The 14,403-nt window shown below is 58.0% G+C and overlaps 1 pseudogene; it reads left to right on the top strand.

The window, feature by feature from the left end:
- Positions 1–3,410: 3,410 nt before the first annotated feature.
- LOC130263826 (Krueppel-like factor 15) lies at positions 3,411–6,302 on the top strand (annotated as a pseudogene).
- Positions 6,303–14,403: the final 8,101 nt, after the last annotated feature.

The following is a 14,403-nucleotide window of genomic DNA, read 5'->3' as shown; positions in this document are numbered from 1 at the left end:
GCTTGGGGCGTGGCCAAGGGCGAAGGGGCGGAGTGAGGGTGGGGTAAAGGGCGGGGCGGGGACCTGGGCGGGGTCAGCGTTTTCTGGGCGGGGAATCGGCAGAATGGGCGTGGCCAGAAGGGCTGCGGGTCGCGATGTCCGCGCTCCGAACGCCACCGGTGTCCCCGGGACAAGGGACCGGCCCGTGGAGCCGCACAGCCGCTCCTTTTTCCCCAGAAAGCTCCGATCTCCTTTTTCCCCAGAAAGCTCCGAGCTCCTTTTTCCTCAGAAAGCTCCGAACTCTTTTTTCCCCCAAAACCTCCGGTCCCGCTCGCCCCACCGCGTGCGGTACAAACCCCGAGCAGGAGCCGCTCCCGGCTGTTGTCCCCAGGAATTTTGTGACACTGTGATTGAACCTGAGGGTTCTGAGGAGCTGAGACCTTCCCAGCCCCTGCACGGCCATAAATGAGCATTATTAATTATTATCAATACTTACCGGATGTTATCAGCAGTAATGTTAAGCACTGCGGGGCAGTGACACAGCAGCACTCGGGGAACAGCCGCGGGGCTTTCTTTTTTTTTTTTTTTTTTTTTTTTTTTTTTCATTTTGTTTTGCTTTTTATAAATTTGAAGCCTTCCCTAACCCAGGTGTTTTGTTCAGACCCAAAATCTCACGTTTCTCCCGGAGCAGAGGAGCTCGGTGTGATTTGGTGGGGCTCAGTCCAAAGTCACCTTCAGGGACCGCAAATCACGACCAGGACAGACCATTCACCCCTTGTCCCAGCAGCAGCATCCGAGCGCTGCGGCTCTGCCCAAAACCCTCCGCACACCTGAACCCACCCGGATCCACCTGGATTCCAGCGGCTGCCGGGACTCGCCTCCTTCTGAGACCTGGAGAGGAGCTGGAGCGCTCAGGGTGAAGAGCAGCGAGAGGAAACAGAGCGGGGTAGCGGATCTCCTCCCGCAGCCGAGCCGGGACATCCCTGTGCCCCTCCCGTGCCAATGGGATCGGCTGCCAGGACATCCCTGTGCCCCTCCCGTGCCAATGGGATCGGCTGCCAGGACATCCCTGTGCCCCTCCCGTGCCAATGGGATCGGATGCCAGGACCGAGCCGGGACATCCCTGTGCCCCTCCCGTGCCAATGGGATCGGATGCCAGGACATCCCTGTGCCCCTCCCGTGCCAATGGGATCGGATGCCAGGACATCCCTGTGCCACTCCCGTGCCAATGGGATCGGATGCCAGGACCGAGCCGGGACATCCCTGTGCCCCTCCCGTGCCAATGGGATCGGATGCCAGGACATCCCTGTGCCACTCCCGTGCCAATGGGATCGGCTGCCAGGACCGAGCCCTCGGCGGGCGCGGAGGAGCCGCGGGAGCCGCGGGCGGCGGAGCGGGGTAAGGGGCGCGGGGTGAGGGGCGCGGGGTGAGGGGGGTCCCGCTGGCAGCGCTGCACGGGGGTCCGGGGGGAATTCGCACCCGGATCGGTGTCCCCACAGCTCGCCCCGAGCCCCGCCAGGGCTGCGGTGGAGCCGGAGCTTCGCTGTCCTTGGGCATCGCTTTGTGCCGGGGATCGGCCACGCGTGGCACCGGCTGGGACAGTGGGAATTGTCCCCAAAGGCTCTGCGGGCCCGGCTCTGCACGGCCCCGTGCGGCTCCAGGTGTTTGTCCGCGCTGCCCGGGCACGGGAGGGGGGCCCTGACCCTCGGCTGCGTTCCCGGCTCCCGCTGCTGGTGGCTGACCTTGGGCAAGTCCTGCTCTCCATGTGCCCGGACTGCACTCGTGCTGCTCTCCTGCAGCACCGGGAAAAGCCGGGAAATGCAAAGTGAGGCTCGGAGCGACGCTGCCCTTGCAGGGAGGGACAGAGCCAGGGCTCGCTCCCTCGCAGCGGCTTTGGGGGGACAGCACTGGTGGCATTTTGCAGAAATGCCCTGGATGGGCAGTGCCAGGCGCCTGCGGAGTCTGTCGGCACGGAATGTGCCCCGGGAACACCCTGCAGGGCATCACCACTGCCCCGGTGGGAAACGGAGAGCAGAGCACCCCTAGAGCTCCCCAAGGCTGCCCTGCCCAGATCTGCTCAGTCCGAGCCAGCAGCTCAATCTCTGCACCCTCCTGCCCTCTGGCCGTGCTTTTTTCCTGCTGTCAGCTCAGCAGGAGGGTTGTGCTCCAGGAGGAGCTCAGAGTTCAGCTCAGCTGTCCAGGGGACATGCTGGAGGGATGGAGATCCCCGAGCTGCTCTGGAAAATCAGGATTTAGGACATTGGGAGAGGTAAAGAGGAAGGAGCCTTTGGTAGCCAGAGGGGGGAGGCTTTCCCTGCAGAAAGAGAAGATGGAGAAGAAAAGGAAAAGGATCCTAAAACTGGAGTGGAGGAAGGAGTGGGAGTGCCTGGAAGAAGTTGTTCAGAGCACAGATTTGTCTGTGATGAAAATGCGAAGCCTGGAGGCTGAGACTGGCTGAACACCTCCTGACCTCTCGTGAGAGCAGTGACAGTGACAGCCCCTGCTCACTGTGACCTGTTGGTGCAGAGCTGTGCTGGACACACTGGGCAGCACTGGGAGTGCCCCTGGCAGGTTTGGAACAACGTGGGGGATATTTCCCAAGGAGAAGAGCATTTATCTGGCATCCAGAGTGCTCAAAAATTCCCTCTCAGGACCCTGAGGAGCTCTGATAACAAGGACTGGCTGGACTGGTTTGCAGCTCCACAGAAATCTCATGGAAAATGTTCTTAGGGGACTTTGACAAAGGTTTCCTTTCCCCTGGAAACTCAATTTCTGCATTAAATCCAAACAGATCCCTGTGCCCTGGTGGTTTGGTGCTCCAGAGCAGGATGGGGGTGGAGACAGGGACAGTGTGTGGCTGCTCTGGGGGGTCTTGGGCACCTCCCTGCCAGCCCCTGACCCCAGCAGGGTCTGTGCCAGTCCCCAGTGAGCCCAGCAGGGTCTGTGCCAGTCCCCAGTGACCCCCTGAGCCCTGCAGGGTCTGTGCCAGTCCCCAGCGACCCCCTGAGCCCAGCAGGGTCTGTGCCAGTCCCCAGTGACCCCTGAGCCCAGCAGGGTCTGTGCCAGTCCCCAGTGACCCCCTGAGCCCAGCAGGGTCTGTGCCAGTCCCCAGTGACCCCTGAGCCCTGCAGGGTCTGTGCCAGTCCCCAGCGACCCCCTGAGCCCAGCAGGGTCTGTGCCAGTCCCCAGTGACCCCTGAGCCCCTGCAGAATCTGTTCCAATCCCCCTGACCCCAGCAAGGTCTGTCTGCTCCTCACCTGGCCAGGTAAGGAGCTCTAACCCAGCCCCGTGTCTGTCAGGGTGTGCTCCTGCAATGACCCCCTGGCTAATCAGGAGCTGCCCTCCTGCGGGGTGGCACCGGGAGGGATGGATTCCCAGGATTCCCAGAAGGGTTCCTCTGTGTGTTTTTACCTCCCCACTCCCCGGAGAAGTTTGCTTCTGGGGGCATCTGCCTCTCTGCGGCAGCCAGCCGAGGAAAGCGGCCAGCCCGTGTTTTGTCAGCAGCAGACTCTCTAAAAACAAAGGCGCTGCCAGGTTCTGCTGTTTTCTTTTCGGTGCACAGCCCAGTTTTGTTAAAAGGTTGAGGTTTGGTGTTTGTTTTCTCATTTGGAAATAACCCTGGTGCCGTTCCCTTGCAGATGAACGAAGACTTCCCCAGCTGAGCGCTGCCGGCGGCTCCCGAGCCAAGAGCTGCGTGTGGGGAGGCCCCGAATGGTCCCTGTGAGCTGCCAGGACCTGCCGCCCTCCCCGGGCAGCCCTTCCCTGCTCGGAGCTCGGCCGGTGCCCTGCAGCGCAGGATGTCACCGTCCCTTCTGCGGGGACACGGCGGTGACAGGACTTGTACCGAGCCTGTCCCGCTGTCCTGTGCCAAGGGACAGCCCAACAAAGCCCAGCTTAGCGAGGCTCAGCTCGGGCTGCCTGACTCTCGGCTCTCCCTGGGGTTCATCCCCACGCTGGAGGAGATCGAGGAGCTCCTCAGGGAGAAGGCAGAGCCGCCCAGGGATGGAGGGGAGTGCGAGGAGCTGAGCAGAGCTGGGCTGGGCTCTGGGGCACAGCTCGGCCCCAGGGAGCACCGCGGAGGAGAAGGACACGTCCCAAACCCTGCGGGGACAGCGGTCCTGCAGCTCCAGCCGCTCCCGACGGACAGCGTCACCCCCCGGCACAGCCTGGGGCGCTCAGGGCGGCCCAGCTGCCGATCAGCCTGCAGAGCCCAAACCTCCCTCTGCTCCAGCCCCCTGGCACCATCCCCGACCAAAAATGTGTCAGAATCGCCCCCGTGCCGGCGGCCTCGGGGCCGGGGGCCGTGCAGGAGGCGGAGGCAGCCCCCGGGTGCCAGCAGTGTCCCCCCGGGTCCCAGCAGGGTCCCCACAGGTGCCAGCAGGGTCCCCCCGGGTCCCAGCAGGGTCCCCACAGGTGCCAGCAGGGTCCCCACAGGTGCCAGCAGGGTCCCCCGGGTCCCAGCAGGGTCCCCCCGGCTGCCAGCAGTGTCCCCCTGGGTGCCAGCAGGGTCCCCACGAGTGCCAGCAGGGTCCCCCCGGGTCCCAGCAGTGTCCCCACAGGTGCCAGCAGGGTCCCCCCGGGTATCAGCAGGGTCCCCCCAGGTCCCAGCAGGGTCCCCACAGGTGCCAGCAGTGTCCCCACAGGTCCCAGCAGGGTCCCCACGAGTGCCAGCAGGGTCCCCCCGGGTCCCAGCAGGGTCCCCCCGGGTGCCAGCAGGGTCCCCCCGCCCTGCCCCGCAGCGCCGCTGTCGCACCCCGGCTGCGGCAAGGTGTACTCCAAGCTCGCTCCTGCAGGCTCATCTCCGGGGAGAAGCCCTACCCCTGTGCCTGGCCCGGCTGCGGCGGGAGGGGAGCGGGGTCCCCAGGGCGGGGGCTCCCGAATTGAGGCAGAACCCACAGGGAAAACCAACCTTCCCTTCGGGCCGCAGGTGCAGTTCCAGGAAAGCATTCCCACCCTGGCTCCCACTGCCAGCCTGAGCTCTTTTCCCCAAAAACCAATTTATTCTCAGTGTCTGGGGCCTCTCCTCTGCCGGAAGGTTCCAGAAGGCAGAACAAATGGAGGAAGTAGGTGGACAGAATCCTTTGAGAGCAAGGGAAAGAAATCCAGATCCCAGTGGGCAAATTCTTTCCCATTTCCAAATCCTTGGAGGGATTGGTCTGGGGATCTGGGGGTGCCTCCTCTGGAGGCTGTGGGGTGACCCAGGAGGCTGTGGGGTGATTCAAGAGGCTGTGGGGTGACCCAGGAAGCTGTGGAGTGACACAGGAGGCTGTGGCAGAGGCAGATGTGGGGCTGTGGCAGGGACAGATGTGGGGCTGTGGCAGGGGCAGATGCCAGCCTGGCCCTGGCAGGTCCCTGTGCCCCCTGCCAGGCTGCCCTGTGCCAGGTCCCTGTGCCCCCTGGCAGGTCCCTGTGCCCGCTGCCAGGCTGCCCTGTGCCATTGTCCCTGTGCCAGGTCCCTGTGCCCCCTGCCAGTGTCCCTGTTCCCCCTGCCAGGCTGCCCTGTGCCATTGTCCCTGTGCCCCCTGCCAGTGTCCCTGTGCCCCCTGCCAGGGTCCCTGTGCCCCCTACCAGCCTGCCCTGTGCCAGGTCCCTGTGCCAGGTCCCTGTGCCATTGTCCCTGTGCCCCCTGCCAGGGTCCCTGTGCCCCCTGCCAGCCTGCCCTGTGCCAGGTCCCTGTGCCAGGTCCCTGTGCCAGGGTCCCTGTGCCCCCTGCCAGGTCCCTGTGCCAGGGTCCCTGTGCCCCCTGCCAGCCTGGGGGCTGATCCCGTTCCCGCCCCCCGGGCTCTCCCGCCACAGGCGCTCCCACTCCGGGGTCAAGCCCCGCCTGTGCTCCGCCTGCCAGAAGAAGTTTGCCCGCAGTGACCACTTGGCCAAGCACCTGAAGATCCAGAGGGGCCAGCCCTGCAGCCCACGGACACTGCAGGAGTGAATTCCTGCTGCTCATCCTGCCATGCAGAAGCTGCTGAGGAGGGGGAAATGGCTCCTGAGTAAGGACAGGAGACTGTTATCCCTCTTTGCCAGGGTGATGATATTCCCAAGTTGTTTCTGGCCCTGCTGTTCCTCTTGAAATACACGTGATGGAAATCAGCGTGGATTTGGGGTGTGTGTAGGAAAGTTGGGGTCACACTGTAAAACAGGAGCTTTAGAATCCCAGAATGGTTTGGGTTGGGAGGGACCTCAAAGCTCATCCCGTGGGCAGGGGCACCTCCCACTGTCCCAGCCTGGCCTTGGACACTTCCAGGGATCCAGGGGCAGCCACAGCTGCTCTGGGAATTCCATCCCAGCCTCTCCCCACCCTCCTAGCCAGGGATTCCTTCCCAAAATCCCATCCATCCCTGCCCTCTGGCAGGGGGAAGCATTCCCTGTGTGCTGTCCCTCCGTCCCTGATGGAAGGGGGATGGACGGGGATGGATGTCAGTGCTGTGCAGCTGTGGGGGCTGAAGCAGATACTGACACCTCCCAGTGTGGCTGATGTGTTGGTTTTGTCCCTAAATCTGCTTTTTTTTCATGCTGGCCCTGACATGTGGTGTCCTCTGAGTGCTTGGCAACGTGAGAGGGACAGGAGCTGGATTTTGTGAAGCCCAGGAGAGCAGAAAGCAGCACCAGCAAAGGCCTCTCCAGCACAGAAGGACATTTCCAAGGAGATGTGTGAGGAGCTGGAGGAGCTGGGAGCTCCTGCCAGGGCAGCAGAGCAGCTCCAGGCTGCTGACGTCCTCCTGCTATTTGCCTTTTGGTTAATTAAAGGCCAGCTCCTCTCTGCAGTGCCAACTCCCGAGCTCTGCAAACACCTGGGGGGGAGCAAGGCGCTTGTCCAAACACAGACCCGGCGTCAGGAGCCGAGCAGGGCTGGCTGCCCTTCCCAGAGCCTGTGCCAGGCTGATTTTGGTGCCTGCAGGCTCCGAGCTGGGCTCTGCTCCTGCCCTGCCAGTGATGCCCTGAGGGGGGTGAGTTGTGCCCAAAACACGGCAGGGAAGTCAGCTCAGCTCCTCTGGCTGCAGGTTTGGGCAGCAGAGGTTGTTCCCTGCTCCCTGCAGAGCTGTTTGAGGAGGGGTGAGAGTGGAGGTGGTGAATCTGCTCCAAGGGCTGTGAGACACTCCTGGGTGAGGAACACGAGGCTGGGGAGGGTCTGCCCTGGTGATGGTGTCGTGGGGTTGGTGCTGGTGGCTGCAGTGCCCCAGCAGTGCTGCTTCAGGGAAAGAGGAGCTAGGCACCTGAAAACCCTTCGTTTATTTTTATTCTGAAATATTTGGGGATGCTCAGGCTGGCCTGAGGTGGACAGGGCAGAGCATTCCCTGCACTGAGGATTCATCACCCCAAAATGTCCTGGTTTCTCCTGCAGTTTGTCACTCCAGGGGCCACAATCCAGCCTGGCACTGCTGCTGTTACAAGCACTGAAGAGAATTTAGAGGATTTTTTTCCCCCCACAAAGAGCAAAAATTCATCTCAAAGTCCAAACTCCCAGCACACAAACACTGAGGAGAAATGCAGCTAAAGCTGGCTTGTGGTTTGGATCCTTCCTTTGTGGAAGGCTCCTGGCCCTGGAGAATCCTCAGTGTGATTCCCAAAAACCACCTGCACGCCCAGCAGGGTTTGGGACAGGACAGCTGCAGTTTCACTGCTCCCCTTCAGCTCCAAGCTTTCCCCAGAGCTCTGGCAGGGCTGGGTCTGGATCCCAGCCTGAGCTCCATGGCTGCGTGGCCATGGCTGCCTGCAGGGGTTTTGTCCCCGGGCAGTGCAGGGGGAGCTGGGAGAGCCCTGCAGGCTCCTGGGGAGTGTTTGCAGAGCTGCAGGGGAGGGCAGCTGGCCTGGACAAGGATTTCCTGCAGAGCTGAGCTGCCCTGGGAGCTCTCCCTGTGTGCTGTGGGGGCTGCAGCACTGCCCTGGCCTGGCCAGGTGTGACCAGGTGTGAGCAGGTGTGACCAGGTGTGACCAGGAGTGAGCAGGTGTGACCAGGTGTGACCAGGTGTGAGCAGGTGTGAGCAGGTGTGAGCAGGTGTGACCAGGTATGACCAGGTGTGGCCAGGTGTGACCAGGTGTGACCAGATGTGAGCAGTTGTGACCAGGTGTGACCAGGTGTGAGCAGGTGTGAGCAGTGTGAGCAGGTGTGAGCAGGTGTGAGCAGGTGTGACCAGGTGTGGCCAGGTGTGAGCAGGTGTGGCCAGGTGTGGCCAGGTGTGACCAGGTATGACCAGGTGTGGCCAGGTGTGAGCAGGTGTGAGCAGGTGTGAGCAGGTGTGGCCAGGTGTGAGCAGGTGTGAGCAGGTGTGACCAGGTGTGACCAGGTGTGAGCAGTTGTGGCCAGATGTGACCAGGTGTGGCCAGGTGTGAGCAGGTGTGAGGAGGTGTGAGCAGTTGTGACCAGGTGTGGCCAGGTGTGACCAGGTGTGAGCAGACAGTCTGCCCAAGCCTATTTTGGGCTGCCTCTGCTCCAGCCAGGATGCTGCTGCACAGAAACGCTCCTGGTGGGAGCTGAGACCTGTGGCAGCAGCAGGGATGAGGCTGCCAGGAGGTGACACAAGTGTCACCAGGGATCACCTGGCCCTTGGGGGGGCTGAGAGGGAGCAGGGCCTGTGCTGGCCACGGGGTCCCTGCTGGGGTGGGGGAACGGGAAGAGTGGGAATGACAGGACTGGGAATGGGAAGAGTGGGAATGGGAAAGAGAGGGAATGGCAGGAGGGGAATGAAAGGAGTGGGAATGGAATGACAGGAGTGGAAGAGTGGGAATGGGAAGAATGGGAATAGGAAGGATTGGGAATGACAGGAGTGGGAATGGGAAGTGTGGGAATGACATGAGGGGAATGGCAGGAGTGGGAATAGGAAGAGTGGGAATGGCAGGAGGGGAATAAGAGGAGTGAGAATGGAATGGCAGAAGCGGAAATGAGAGGAGTGGGAATGAGAGGAGGGGAAGGAGAGGATTAGGAATGGAATGGCAGGATGGGGAATGGCAGGACCAGGACCAGGAATGGCTGGAGGGGAATGGCAGGACCAGGACCAGCAGGACCAGGACCAGCAGGGCCAGGACCAGCAGAACCAGGACCAGCAGGGACAGGACCAGGACCAGCAGGGCCAGCAGGACCAGGACCAGCAGGACCAGCAGGACCAGGACCAGCAGGGCCAGGACCAGGACCCAGCAGGACGGCAGGACCAGCAGGACCAGGAATGGCAGGACCAGGACCAGCAGGACCAGGACCAGCAGTACCAGGACCAGGAATGGCAGGACCAGGACCAGCAGGACCAGCAGGACCAGGACCAGTAGAACCAGGACCAGCAGGACCAGGACCAGCAGGACCAGGACCAGCAGGGCCAGGACCAGCAGGACAAGGACCAGCAGGACCAGGAATGGCAGAACCAGGAATGGCAGAACCAGGACCAGCAGGACCAGGACCAGCAGGACCAGCAGGACCAGGACCAGGAATGGCAGGACCAGGACCAGCAGGACCAGCAGGACCAGGACCAGCAGGACCAGCAGGACCAGGACCAGCACACCCAGCCCAGGTGCTGCACCCAGGGCTGGCAGTTGCTCAGCTGAGCTTTGGCAGATTCCTCGCAGGCAGCCGGAGCTGCAGCAGGGCAGCACGTGGGAGAGCACCAAGAGAAGCTGGGGCGCTGTTGCTAAATTTGCAGCTGGGGCTGTGGGGAAAGCAGGAGCAGCAGAGCCCTCCCAGCAGCACGAGTGACAGCAGTGACATCCCCGGGCTGCCCACGTGCAGCTCGTGCTGCTCATCCTGCAGGCTGAGCCGGGGCCACTGCAAATCCTGCCTTAAACCCCTCTGGAAATACAGCCCTGAGGTGGGTCATGGCATTAGAAGGTTCATGCTCTCCTTCCCCCCCTCCCCTTCTAACAGTCAGAATTATTGGATTTTTATTAATGATTCTCCCTTCCAGGTTTCAGTTTTACTGGGGGGAAATGCAGCTCTTGGAGCAGTTTCTGCTGCTTGCAGTGGCTCAGCAGCAGAATTGGCTGGAGGTGAGGAGAAAATCAGAGCTTGAGTTTTCCTAGAGGAGCAGGGAAGGGTTTGTGGGAAGGGGATCTGAAAATCAGAGAGTTCCCATGGCTGCTGGCCCCAGTGACTAAAGGTGGTGGGAAACACCTGGAGAAGGTTTGCAGCCCTCTGGGCAGGGTGATGAGCCTCAGTTGTCCCCACAGCACTTCTCATCCCTGAAACGGGGAGGAAAAGGGACAGGAGCCCCTTTTTGGGTCACACACACCCCAGGAGAAGGTCCAGGCTCTCCTGGAGCCATCACTGAGCATCAGACACCACAAAATGTGAGTTACCCTGGCCTGGAGCTGCAGGAGCTCCCACCAGCAGCTTAATGAACAGAGGAGTTAATTGAAGAGCTGGCTGGGCTGGGGGAATTATTCCCTGCTAATCAGCCTGCAGAGGAGGCACCAGGGCTCTGCTAGGGAAGGGAAGGAACATTTCAGTGGCCTCTGTCCCTGCTGTGCCCTGCAGGGCCCGGTGGCCCCAGGCTGGACATTTGTCCTTAGCATGGATTTGGAGCTGCCTGCAGGATTCACCTTTCCTGGGAGCTAAAACACTTTGGTTCCTGATATTTGGCCCAAACTGGGGAAAATTTCCTGCAGGAGAGGCTGATGGTGATGGAGTGTGGCCAGACATGATGTTCTGTGCTGTTTGACCCGGGCAGTGCCACAGAAAAGGTTTATCCTTCCTTGCAGAAATTTGGTTTATCCTTCCTTGCACAAATTTGGTTTATTCTTCCCTGCACAAATTTGGGTTATCCTTCCCTGCACAAATTTGGGTTATCCTTACCTGCTTCCCCAGTAAATCCAGCTGGGTGAAGCCTCTCTTGGCTCAGTGGTGGGAAGCAGAGCCGTGATTCCACATCCCCAGATCTGTTTTTGTCGTTTCTTCTCTCTGTGAATTTCCCCCAGTTCCACCCAAGCACAGTTTCACACCTCTGCTATTTCAGGCCCGGGGTTGTTTGCACAAACAACAGGCTCTGAAACGAGATTTTGTATTTTTTTTAGATGCCATCTCCAGGGCTTTGCCCTGTGGTTTCCAGCTGGGCTGGTGCTGTTGGCTCAGGTGAGGAGGAGCAGGGAGGTTTCCCTGAGCTGTGTCAGGAATTCCTTTGGGGATGTGGGAACCTCAGGAGGGGAATTGAGCATTTAGCAGGAGAAGTTCCACAGTGGGAACGAGTTTGGCAACGTTGTGTAATAAGCAAAACTCTGGGGCTGAGCCTCAAACCAACCCTGAGCTGGGCTGGGGCAGGGGAGAGGAAATTCTGACAAATTCCAGCATTTCTACTGCTCCTCACTGTGTGCTGGAGCTCCCTTGGGGTGATCCCAGCTTTTCCTGAAATGAAATTTTGAGTGTGAACAGATGCATCGCCAAGTGCTGGTTGGTGAAATATTTAATTTTGGAGTTTTTATTCCATCTCCCCCTGGCTGCTGGTTGGAATTGCCCCATGGAGTGGGGTGGAGGTTTTTGGGTTGGAATAATCCCCCTGTGCCTGCTGGGGATGCTGAATTTCCTCTCTACCTCTTATCTGCCCTGGAAATGCAGTCACATGAGCTTTTTTTCTGTAGAAAAATATTCAGAAATAAAGGTTTGAAATCAGCAGAGATCTGTGGCTTCTTGAGAGCATCACAAACAGCAGAGCAGGAAACAGAACTCAAAAAAACCAACCAAACAAAAAGTGCAAAAAAGGCTTTATTTGGTCTGGAAAATGAGATTTTGGGTATGGAAGGGATGGGAACTGAGTTGTTTCTCCATCACCTTCAAGGTGCTCCTAAAAGCAAAGGCTGTTTGTGGGTCCCTCAGTGGCTGGGAATATTCCAGGGGCATCCTGCAGATCTCTGGGATCTTGGAGAGCTGATGATTTCCCCCCTGAGGATCCTAAAAGTGGGATTTGAGCACCTGTCCCTGCCCATGGCAGGGTGGGAACGAGGTGAGTTTTTAACATTTATTTCCCTGGTTTAACTCCCCAAACCAGGCTGGAATTCTGTGATCCAACAAGGCTTTGAATGTTCAACTTCCTGAGAGCTGCTTTTCCTCATGAAACTCCCAAATCCAACCAAACCCCTCCCCTGACCCAAAGGCTTTTCCTGTGTGAGAGGCACAAAATCCTCCCGGAGCTGCTCCCTCCATTCCACGGCTTTGGATTCCCAGAGCTGGAATTCTGGGGCTGGATCTGATCACACTGTCCTGCCTTTCCCTGCACTCCCAGAAATCCCCAATTAAATATGTTTATTTTCCCTTTTCTGCTGCCTCTTCCCCGTTAAAATGGGAGCTGCTTTCCTCCCAAACCCTGCCTTGTTCTCTGCTTGATTTTTCTTCCATCCCTTTGTCTGTCCTATATTTTTTCCCCTGGCTGATGCTAAGATTGGAACAAGCCCACGTTGAATTGCAAACACCCGGCAGTGGGAGCAGAACAAAACGGGAGTTGCACGAAGTAGGAAATTTCTTATCCCCCTAAAATAAAAAAAGCTTGATTGTCACTGGAGCCACCCCCGTGATGCAGCTTTAGGAGCCTGGGGTTGATTTTTTGGGTGCTGCCCTTCTCTGTGCTGCTTTTTTGGGGGGTTCAGCTCCTGCAGTTTTTTTTCCCTGAGTGGCAAAATTTTGGGAGGGAGTAGAGACAAAGCCAGGGGAAGATGTGGAGTGGTGCTGTGCCCTTTGAAAGGAGATTTTTGTCATCCCAAAAGAGATTTTTGTCATCCCCAAGGAGATTTTTGTCATCCCAAAGGAGATTTTTGTCATCCCCAAAAGAGATTTTTCCATCCCAAAGGAGATTTTTCCATCCCCAAAAGAGATTTTTCCATCCCAAAGGAGATTTTTGTCATCCTCAAAGGAGATTTTTCCATTCCCAAAGGAGATTTTTTCCATCCCCAAAAGAGATTTTTCCATCCCAAAGGAGATTTTTGTGATCCCAAAGGAGATTTTTCCATCCCCAAACGAGATTTTTCCATCCCAAAAGTGATTTTTGTCATCCTCAAAGGAGATTTTTCCATTCCCAAAGGAGATTTTTTTCATCCCAAAGTAGATTTTTCTATCCCCAAAAGAGATTTTTCCATCCCCAAGGTGATTTTTCCATCCACAAAATAGATTTTTCCATCCCAAAGGAGATTTTTGTCATCCCAAAAGAGATGGTCTCTTTCAATTTTTTTTTTTTTTATTTTTTTTTTTTTTTTTTTTTTTTTTTTTTTTTTTTTTTTTTTTTTTTTTTTTTTTTTTTTTGTGCTTGTTGGGGTTTTTAAAATTTTTTATTTGAAAGTGGAGCTGGGAAAAACACAAAAAATTCTCTTAACTGCTTCATTTAAAAAGAAAATGAAGTTCTGCAAATGAATAAATAATGGTCAGGCTGTCTGAAAACTGGAATTTGAGGATTTTGGGAAGGAATTTGTGGATTTTGGGATGGAATTCTGGGGATTTAGGGAAGGAATTTGGGGATTTTGGGATGGAATTTTGGGGATTTTGGGGTGGAATTTTGGGGGTTTTGGGATGGGATTTGGGGATTTTGGGATGGGATTTGGGGATTTTGGGAAGGAAATTGGGGATTTGGAGATGGAATTTGAGGATTTTGGGAAGGAATTTGGGGATGGAATTTGAGGATTTTGGGAAGGAATTTGGGGATTTTGGGATGGAATTTGGGGATTTTGGGATGGAATTTGGGGATTTTGGGATGGAATTTTGGGATTTAGGGTAGGAATTCTGGGGATTTTGGGAAGGAATTTGGGGATTTTGGGATGGAATTTGAGGATTTTGGGAAGGAATTTAAGGATTTAGGGAAGGAATTTGGGGATTTTGGGAAGGAATTTTGGGAAGGAATTTGGGGATTTTGGGATGGAATTTTCTTAGAACTGGGAGAAACTGGGAGTGCCAGTTCCAGGGAGAGGGCAGCACTGGGAGAAGCGAGAAAAGCGCTTTTGGGAAAATGGGAGAAGCGACCCCGCCGCTCCCTTCGCTTTGCTTCGCCAACTCCTGTAAGTCTGAATCCACGGATTTATTTGTAGAACAGAGGGATCTTTGAATTTTGAACCATTTTGACGGGCTGAGCCTTGTCCTCCCTCAACACCCCGGGGGGGTGAGAAGAATCCCTGCTCTGCCTTGAGCGGCAGCGGAGGAGCGGGGCGCCCGGTTCGGGCCGGTTCGGGGCCGTTCGCGTCGGTTCGGGGCTCGGTTCGGGTCGATTCGGGATCGGTTCGGGGCTCGGTTCGTGGCCGGTTCGGGACTCGATTCGGGTTGAGTTCGGGGCTCGGTTCGGGGCTGGGTTCGTGGCTCGGTTCGGGTTGGGTTCGGGCTGGGCTCGGGGCGGGTTCGGGTAGGTTCGGGTCTCGGTTCGGGTCGGTTCGGGACCGGGCCCGCGCACATGGCCCGGCCCGGGCACCGGGACCGCGCGTCCCGCCCGCGCCTCAGGCCCCGCCCTCAGCCCCGCCCCGCGCCCGCAGCGCGCCCTCCCA

This window comes from Oenanthe melanoleuca, chromosome 26 (genome assembly GCF_029582105.1).
Source record: "Oenanthe melanoleuca isolate GR-GAL-2019-014 chromosome 26, OMel1.0, whole genome shotgun sequence".
Taxonomy (NCBI): Eukaryota; Metazoa; Chordata; class Aves; order Passeriformes; family Muscicapidae; genus Oenanthe; species Oenanthe melanoleuca.
The sequence above is the reverse complement of the archived record's forward strand: the minus strand, read 5'-3'. Positions and strand labels throughout refer to the sequence as shown.